General features: G+C 39.8%; 1 pseudogene; it reads right to left on the bottom strand.

Moving 5' to 3' along the window:
- Window positions 1–865: 865 nt before the first annotated feature.
- LOC149050771 (uncharacterized) lies at window positions 866–1,855 on the bottom strand (annotated as a pseudogene).
- Window positions 1,856–9,165: the final 7,310 nt, after the last annotated feature.

Raw genomic sequence — 9,165 nt, 5'->3', positions numbered from 1 at the left:
CGAAGTTTGTTTAATTGTATACATAGGCAATTCGCACAGTGATTCCCACAACAATCTGAATAAAAGTCTATATTAGAACCTTTCAAGGCTGCCCAGCCGCTTTTTCAAGCAAGCGCGCTTCTTCACGGAAAGAAAAAAAGTCATCAATTAATGGTTTACACAATACTATGAAAGCGTTTAAAAATCTTTGAATACTTTCAAGGTCCTGATGCACTGAAAAGGGGTTTTATTATGACAATAAACCGCTCTAACAGTAGATATTTCAAATATAATTGGTTATGACGCTTTTTAACTCTTTGCTTGAGACAGACAGCTTTCTCGCAACTTGTTTGGCGCGCATTACAACAGGCCAGCAAAAATACTTAAAAATACTTGTACCTTCGCTTCAGTTTCGATTTCTTTTACGATAGTTGTGTGGCATATTCCATTCGTATTTTAAGATACAAACTGTCGTCCTTTCTCTACCTCGAAATTCTGCGTTTATTTGCGGGAAAAAGGAGAGAACTTTACACAGCCGACAGCCCGCTCTCCATGTAACAAATTTACCCTTCCGTCCCCCGGCAAGTTTGCCGTTGCTCAGACAACTTCTCCCTAAGCCCACCCGGAGAAAGAAAGATTTTGTCACATTCAGGTCATTAACGAAGTTTTTGAATCTCGCGCTCGGAAATCGGATACGCGTCGGTTCTTTCAAACCTTTGTTCTTATAACAAAAGAGCCTCAAAGCTGTCAACAATGACAATGCCCATAAAAGGATAAAAAAATCGTGCCATTGTTAGCAAAATCCCAACCCAAAGTTTGATATGGGTTGTAAGACTTAAGTGGCGTAGGTCGGTCGTGATTGGTCGGTCTCGATCCGTTAGTAAAGTTAGGTCGTTCTGTTCGATTCGTTTGTAATATTAATGTCGTGAGTGCGTCGTTTGTATGGTGCCGGAAGTGGTTGACACCTGTATAGGGGAGTCTGCTCTAAGTTAGTAAACCAGCTTTCCAGGGTCAGTCGTTGAAAGTAGTTGGTGCTGTAGGTTATGCATTAGGCATTGAGAAGAGTCCCAGTCAATAGTGTGGTTCGTAAGTCGGTGATGTTCAGCAATGTGATTGTTTACATCGCCTATCCTCGTCGCTCGTTTGTGTTCAGTCAGTCTAGTTGTGAGGTTTCTGCCAGTCTCACCGATGTAGGAGGCGTGGCAGTCGGAGCAATTGATCTAATACACTGCTCCCTGCCTGTTTCTCGATTCGTCTTTGTCTTTGACGTTAATCAGTAACTGACGTAGTGTGGTAATAGGTTTTTGAGCGATGCGGATATCGAATGGTTGTAGGATGCGCGAGATGTTCTCAGATATGCCCTTTATGTAGGGTATAGTTGCTGTGGTCGTAGGAGTTGCGTTGTCGTTAGCTTCGGTAGTAGTAGTAGGTCGGTGAGTGTTACGTTGGATGAAGTCTTCGTTGTAGTTTTTCTTTGAAAAAACACGGTCAAGGTACTTGTTCTCGTCGGATAAGCTGTCTGTCGTATTGCATACTAGTTGCGCTCGTCGCGTAAGAGTTCTGATAGTTGTGGCTTTGTGTAATGTCGGGTTGTAGGATGACTCGTCCAGTAATCTGCCGGTATGTGTCGGTTTCCTGTAAACTGTTGTCAGTAGTGAGTAGTCGTCACGGCTTACCAGGCAGTCTAGAAAAGGTAGTTACTATTTTCTTCGACCTCTCTAGTAAACTGTATGTCAGTGTTTTGTTTGTTAAGGTACAGCGATGAAAGTATCGTCAACGTAGCGTAACCAAAGCGGTATCGTTTGTCGGCAAGTCAAAGGGCGCTTTCCTCGATGTTCTGCGTCACTATTTCTGCTACAACAACAGAAACTGGAGACCATTGTTAAATTTACCACGACGTTTTCCCAGAAACTATCTTCATGTCCTGGAAAAAAAATTAAATCTATTAGAAAGTTAGTAGCCCACTGGCATGTATATCTACATACAACTCCTCTTTTACTGTATTAATTCCCCTCCCCCTTTTTGCTGTTTTTCTTCCCGTTATACTCTTTCCCTCATCCTCGACTTAAGAGCCTGAAAGGTCAGAAGCCATTGTCGCTTTGGAAAAACTTATAGCTTTTCTCCGTCAGTGAAAAAAAACTAAGTATGAAAAAAGCTCAGCGATGTTGAGTTTTCTTGTACATACCGTAATGATTCAATTAGCGCCCGAAACACTTATTAACTATCGATGCCTAGCGAGAGGGCGCTTATTAGAAACAGGGCGCTTTTAAGGGACACGGCACTATTTTATTCTCGGGAAACAGAAAATTGTGCGGAAAAAAGCTTTGACGTTTATTTGAAAAGGATCAAGAAGACTGGTGAACGGACATGATGTCCCTGGATCTTTCCTGGCAAGGAAGAGCAGCAAAGCAATTGTCGTCGCAAAATTAGAAGGTGAGATCATTCGTTTGAAGGAATTGTGCACACAAGTGGACATTATAGCTGAGAGACTGAGACGAAGACCACTGTTTCGTATAATAAGGTTTGAAGTAAGCAATTAAGCAATTAAAGGAAGATGAACCACCTTCGATCTGAATGTGCAGGTACACTAACAGTTTTATCACTAAAAACAGAACAGTGCCGCTAATTGGTAAAGGGGCGCTTATTGCAATGAGGGTGTTTCAGACTCGATAGGGGGAGATTATAACTACAGCAGCGCTTATTAACAAAAACGAATTCGAGGGAAGTGCTTATTAAAGGGGTTGCTTATTAGAGAGGGGGTACTTAAACTTAAACTAGGGGCAACCGAAAGCAAAACCAGTGAGCAACAGGGTGAAGAGCTGAGCCCAGGACCACAGGTGTACAAGTCCAGCGCCCTAACCACTCACCACAGTGTCTCTGATGTGGTTCAATTTTATCCTTGATTCAAATTTTGTTTTCTTTTGTTTTTGGGTATTGTAATGTATGATTATGAGTTTGAAACAAAGGAAAATTAAATTTGAACCATGGATAAAATTGAACCACAACATCTCCAAATAATGCTGGAAAAATAATATTCCATATATATCAAGGTACAAGCTGTTAGTGAAGGCTTAAGGAGAACTACAAAGATCATTGGCAGACTACTTTAGAAACTATTTGACAACTAGGCTTGAACTGAGTCCCACTGAGCAAAGATTTGAAAACTATCTCTTAAACCGTCAATGTGTCTGAAAGTCATGTTACATGTACTATATTTCATTCTATCTTTTCTCATTGTTAGCTACTTCTCCTAGTTTTACATTTATTGAAAAAAAAAAGAATGTTATTGTATGAAAATGTTGAGGTGATTCCTCGGTTTATGCAACCTGTAATACGCATTAAAATCATGTAATCAGGCGAAAGAGCGTGTGTGCATTCTGAGAACATGGTATTGTTTTTCAATCCATGGACCAAGTAAAGAGATATGACGGTGAATCGGTTGAAAGTTCTTTTAAGATCTCTCACCTGGCGAAGGGTTCCTGGTAAAATTTCATCTTAGTAGAAAGACGTTACTTAACACATCCGATCTACAAGGTGAAGATGAGACGAGTTTTTAGAACAGCTCATCATCCGTCATCAAATGTGACACAACTGTCGAAATAAACCAACTATTCAGTGCGACATCGGTGCTTTCAGCTCTAAATTCACGGCAGCTCCTCCGCCATTTTAAATGAAGCTGCTAAGGAAACTGGGTCGAGAGCTAGTCTAGGCCAATTAGAAAGAAGACACCGCGTTCATAGAAATCTAAGTAATCCGGGTTTTGATTTTTAAATCTGGAATTCGGATTTTGCGGTAAAACATAAAATCTAAAAATGGATTTTGACGCTAAGAAATACACCCTCAAGGTGAATTTTAATCAAGAAATCCAACTCCAGATCTTCTGAATTTCTGAGTTTTGCGTTTTTTGGCAAATCTAAATAGGATTTGTAGAACTACAGCTGCTCTAGGAAGGCTCTCAATGGGTTAACCGTTAAATATAGAAAATGCGAAAAAAAAAATCTAGATTTATTAATGGGAATCGACCTTGAGGACAGATTTTTCAGCATCGAAATTAGATTTTGCTTTTCAATTTTTACTGCAAAATCCGAAATCTGTATTTCAAAATTTAAATTCAAATTTGCAAATCGAAAGCACCCAGAACCTTGGAACACTCTGCTCACCTCCAAGGAGGAAGAGGCTAGAAAAGGTGCCCTACAAATAGTCCGTTTAATCACGCCCTTGCCAACATACCGCGGTTGGCGGGAATCCCCTACTGCTGTAGATAGTTCAAAATTGGGAAGCCCTTGCAGTTGACCCTCCCACCTGGCACAGTGCAGTATCATCTGATGCTCATTTAGCCGAAAAAAAGCGATTCAGGAGTTCAAAAACAAAAGAGCCATTCGCGAGGTGCGAGCAGCGTCTGCAGCCAGTACAGTACCAACCTTTCCCTGTCCAACATGTGGACGCCTCTTCAAGTCAAGGGCAGGCCTCTCAAGGCATCTTCCTACGCACAGACCTTGACGTTTCTGTTGCAATATTCGAAGTCTCATGGTCATTGTCGAATACGACAGACGAACAACTACCTTTCATAAAAATTAAAAGGTTTTTGAAACTGGTACTGAAATTTCCACTCAGCTTGTATCTTTAAGTTGGTTAGAGGAAATCTGAAAAAAAGTTTCCTCACAACAGAGCTCCTCTTCACAAATCTTTAAACACAAACAAACAATTTAGAAAGACAATGTGACAGCAATGATTCTTTGGACAGTGCTATCATGTAGTCTTATATTAAGCAACAAACCAAACAAGCCAGAAAGATGTAGTGATGGAAGTTGTATGCAAATGAATGAGGGCGCTGCGCATGAAGCCAAAGTCTACCAAGAGATCATGAAGTAATGATATTGATTTATTTATAAATAAAAATCGGTTTATTTTGTTGAAACTCTGACAATAGATCCAGGGCCTCAGTTGAGAACGATAGCTGTGTAATTCCATGAAGAAGTTTCTCAAACATGGCTCAAATGAACTTATGAACCAGCAGTCTTTCAAACTTCTTCTTTGCCGTTGCTAAATTGACCACGAAGTTTTCCCAGAAACCATTTTTATTCCCCGGAAAAAACAAAATTCATTGCAAAATTTAGTAGCACACTGACATGTACATTAACATGTACCTCCTTTTGAACTGTAACAATGCGCTTTGATAGGTCAGGATTGTAGTTTTATTTCTTCCTTTTCCCCTTTTTTTATCAGCGAATTTTTTTCCTGAAAGTTTTTACGACAGTGTTACAGACAGCAAAAAAGAGAAAGAGTTTCCTCAGTGAATTTTTCATTCTTATTTTTTTAATTAATTCATCTTTTTTTCGGCTATATACTCTTTCCCTCATCCTCGACTTAAGAGCCTGAAGAGTCAGAAGCCATTTTCGGTTGGCAAACGTTATAACGTTTCTTCGTTACGGAAAAAAAGTCAAGTATGAAACAAAAAACTCAGCGATATTGAGTTTTCTTGTCATACTGTAATGATTCGATTTAGCGCCCGGGGCGCTTATTTACTCTTGATATCTAAAGGCTTATTCGAAACGGGGCGCTCTTAAGGAACACGGCGATTACTTAATTTTCAAGAAACAGAAAATTTTGCGCAAAAAGCTTTGATATTCAGACATTGATGATTGATATTCAGGCTTTGATGAACAGACATGCTGTCCTTGGACCTTTCCTGGTCGGAAAGAACAGCCACGAAATCGTCGTAGCAAAATTTGAAGGCGTGATCATTCGTTTAAAGGAACTGTGCACACGCATGGACATTATAGTTGAGAGACTGAGACGAAGACCACTGTTTTTGTGTAATAAGGTTTGAAGTAGGCAATCAGTTAAGCAATTAAAGGAAGATGAACCACCTTCGATCTGAATGTGCAGGTACACTAACAGTACTATCACTGAAACAGAATAGTGCCGCTAATTGGTATAGGGGCGCTTATAGCAATGAGGATGCTTCATACTCGATAGGGGCAATTATAAGAATGGCGGCCCTTATTATCCAAAAAGAATTTGAAGAAGGTGCTTATTAGAGGGGGTGCTCATTAGAAGGGGGCGCTTATTATAGGGCGTCAAATCAAATCATTACGGTACTGATCAGTGGTACCTGTTTAAACAGTAAGAAAAGCTATTGAATTTAACAGTTGACTCATTGGTTCAAGCTAATCTATCACTCACTTGTTTAAGCATACCATCCTCTGCAGTAATTTTTTTGTAACGTTTTCATTTCTTCAGTCATACAGTCTACTTTGTTCCTACATTTCTTAGTGGCCATTTCCTGCTCTGCCTGTTTTTGCAACACGTCTTGAGTTGATTTATACATGTCCAAGTGGGAATCCAACTGTTTTTCATCTTCTGTGAAAGTATTATCAATAATTTACGATAAACAGTCATAAGGGCAATTCTGTCTGTTTTGGTTCCTCAAGCTCAAAGTGTTAATTGTCGACTTTCCAGAATAATGAGTAAGTCCAAGGGTACTGCTTTACTACGCTCTGTAATATATCTGTAGAACATATTTAACTTGTGAAACCTTAAAATTTAAGGTGCAATGGAAAAAAACAGTTACCACAGAGCTACCAAAGTTTACCAGCGATGCCCACAGTTATCTGAAGTGAGAATCATCATCGACAACCTCTGATATTCTGGTTAGTTCTAGTTGGCTGTAACTCTATTTCTGAGTTTACCAAACTCATTTGAAATAAAAATTTAATATCAAAACGTTGAAACCTCTACAAAGCAGAGTCTATTTTCATATTTCTCCAAAATGAGCGTGAAATGTAAGGGGCTCTGTTATCAATGAAAGTAGTTTTAAGCAGATGTTCGCAAAAAAGAGGGGCGATTTTTTTCACAAATGGAAGACCCTTTACAGAGCAGGAGAAATCCTCCAGAAGCGAGACTCACCTAATGACGTCCTTTCTTGCTCTCTGAAGTTTGTCATCCTCTTCGGATATTTGCTTCCCTCACTCAACTGCAACAAGACCGCATAAGTAGAAGGTACTAGAATATTAGTTCCTGGTCAGTTAACTGTTTTAAAGACAAGTGATTCTAAATAATGGTAAATTTCTTGAAAACGTTCTGACAGCGTTTCCGTTATCATAAAGTTCGATAAGTAATTAAAATAATAACAATAATGATGATGATAATAATAATAATTGACCACTCCCCCAGCAGGACTTCTCAGGGCCAATTCATACAAATTGTAAATAAACATTGTAAAAACAAAAAATCCCAACTGGCCACAGGCAAAGCGCAGCCTAGGAGTTAAACTTGGGACATCCGAAAACAAAAAAGTGAGCAACGGGATGAAGAGCTGAATCCGGGACCACAAGAGTACAGGTCCAGCGCCCTAACCACTTGGCCAAAATGCTCCAGTAATGCTGGAAAAATTCACGTGAATATCACATTTGTAATAATATTCCATATGTATCAAGATACGAGCTGTTATTAGTAAAATGAAGGCTCAAGGAGAACTACAAAGATCATTGGTAAACTATTTTAGAAACTATTTAACAACTGGGATTGAACTGAGCCCAATTGAGCAAAGATTTGAAAACTATCATTCAAATTGTCAATGTGTCAAAAAAGTCATGTTATTATATTTAACTATGTCTTTCCTCATTGCTGGGTACCTCTCTTAGTTTTACATTTATTGAAAAAAAGAACGGTATCCAATAGTCATTCTCAACAGTGATTTTGCTTTACTTAATCAAAGACGGATCGCGTTACCAAAATTTTTATACAGGTTACTCATTGATGCTTCCTTCAAATAAACTGTATTTAGAGCGCGAGAAGAGGATAAGGCGGCATATTGTTGCATGGCCTTATAACCTTTAAGAAAATTCATATTACCTTAAAATTTTCCTTCTTTCTGAAGCGAGAGGCCCTTTTAAACTTCTCTCCAATCTTTCCCTGAAGGCTACCATCGATGTTCTTGGTGCTGACTGGATCGCTGTTTTTGTCTCGCAAAAGAGCGTTCTTTTCTTGCCATAAGGCAAGACGAAAATCTCTCTCGGCTTTTCTTTGTTACCTTTTATGACCGAACGGAATTGTTTCGGTGAACTTTTTGGTCTCTGTGCTATCGCTTCCTGAATGAACATTTCCTCTTCTTTCACAGTTGTTTGGAGCGACATGTGAACCATCCCTCCATCTTTTCTCATTTGCAATGACTCTTTTGTTCAGAGATGATAAAAACTCAACAGATTCCGGAAGGTACCAGCTTGGAAAAAAATATTTCAAATCCGTTTCCTGACTGACGAACTTTTTTCCTTGTTACATTTTCGCTTTCCTCTGGGCCATTTGTTTTCAACTTATTCATTTTTTCTGCAGCGCCGATCCCTTTAAAAAGATTACTAATCCAGTGTTCAGCGTCGACCGTTTTTTCCTTAACAAATTCTGTTCCATAGCCATTTCTTCCCTCGATGTTTTGCTTGTCACTTTCATCGTCTTGCTCGTATGTGCGATGAAGAAGCTCTACACGAGTGTGTTGTTCTAGCACAAATCGTTTCTTTTTTGTCATTCTTGAACCTTTTTCAACCACTGGATATGAAACTGACGTTTCCACTTCTTCATGAATTTGAGGCACATTGGAAATGTTTTCTCTTTCAATTTCGTTCACAAACTTCTCTTTGTTAAGCTTAGGCAGTGTTCACACTTGGTGCCCGGGCACTAGTACCCGGGCACCGGCACAAAATGGTGCTGTGTTCAGACACACGGTACCCAGTCTGAAGATATGTTCACATTCAATAAACAGAGCACACGCTCACTGTTGAAATCTCGAGTGGGACAAGGAATTGTGGGTACGAAAACAAGTGGTTTGTGGGTAAAGTGCCAGGGCACCAACGAAAAATGTGTTCACACAAGGACTCAGTGCCCAGTTTAGTGCCCGAGTACAAGGTCGAGACCTTGTACTCGGGCACCGGCACCGTGCCCGAATTCTGGCGTGGGTACCAGGAAAAAAGGTGTGTTCACATTGGTGCCCGGCGTAGAATAGAACCCGGGCACGGTGCCCGGGCACCAAGTGTGAACACTGCCTTAATCTCTGCACTTATAGAGTCGATAAGACCATTGTTATTGCCAACCATAACTTTACTCTCCCGCAGTTTAAGCGTCAAAACCTTTTCTAAAGTACTTGAATGTTCCCTTTTTAAGTCAACAAGGCTTCTGGTTTTGGCATCTAAG

Source organism: Pocillopora damicornis, chromosome 2 (assembly GCF_964200805.1).
Source record: "Pocillopora damicornis chromosome 2, jaPocDami1.2, whole genome shotgun sequence".
Lineage (NCBI taxonomy): Eukaryota > Metazoa > Cnidaria > Anthozoa > Scleractinia > Pocilloporidae > Pocillopora > Pocillopora damicornis.
Note: the sequence above shows the minus strand (reverse complement) of the source record. Positions and strands in the feature narration are given on the sequence as shown.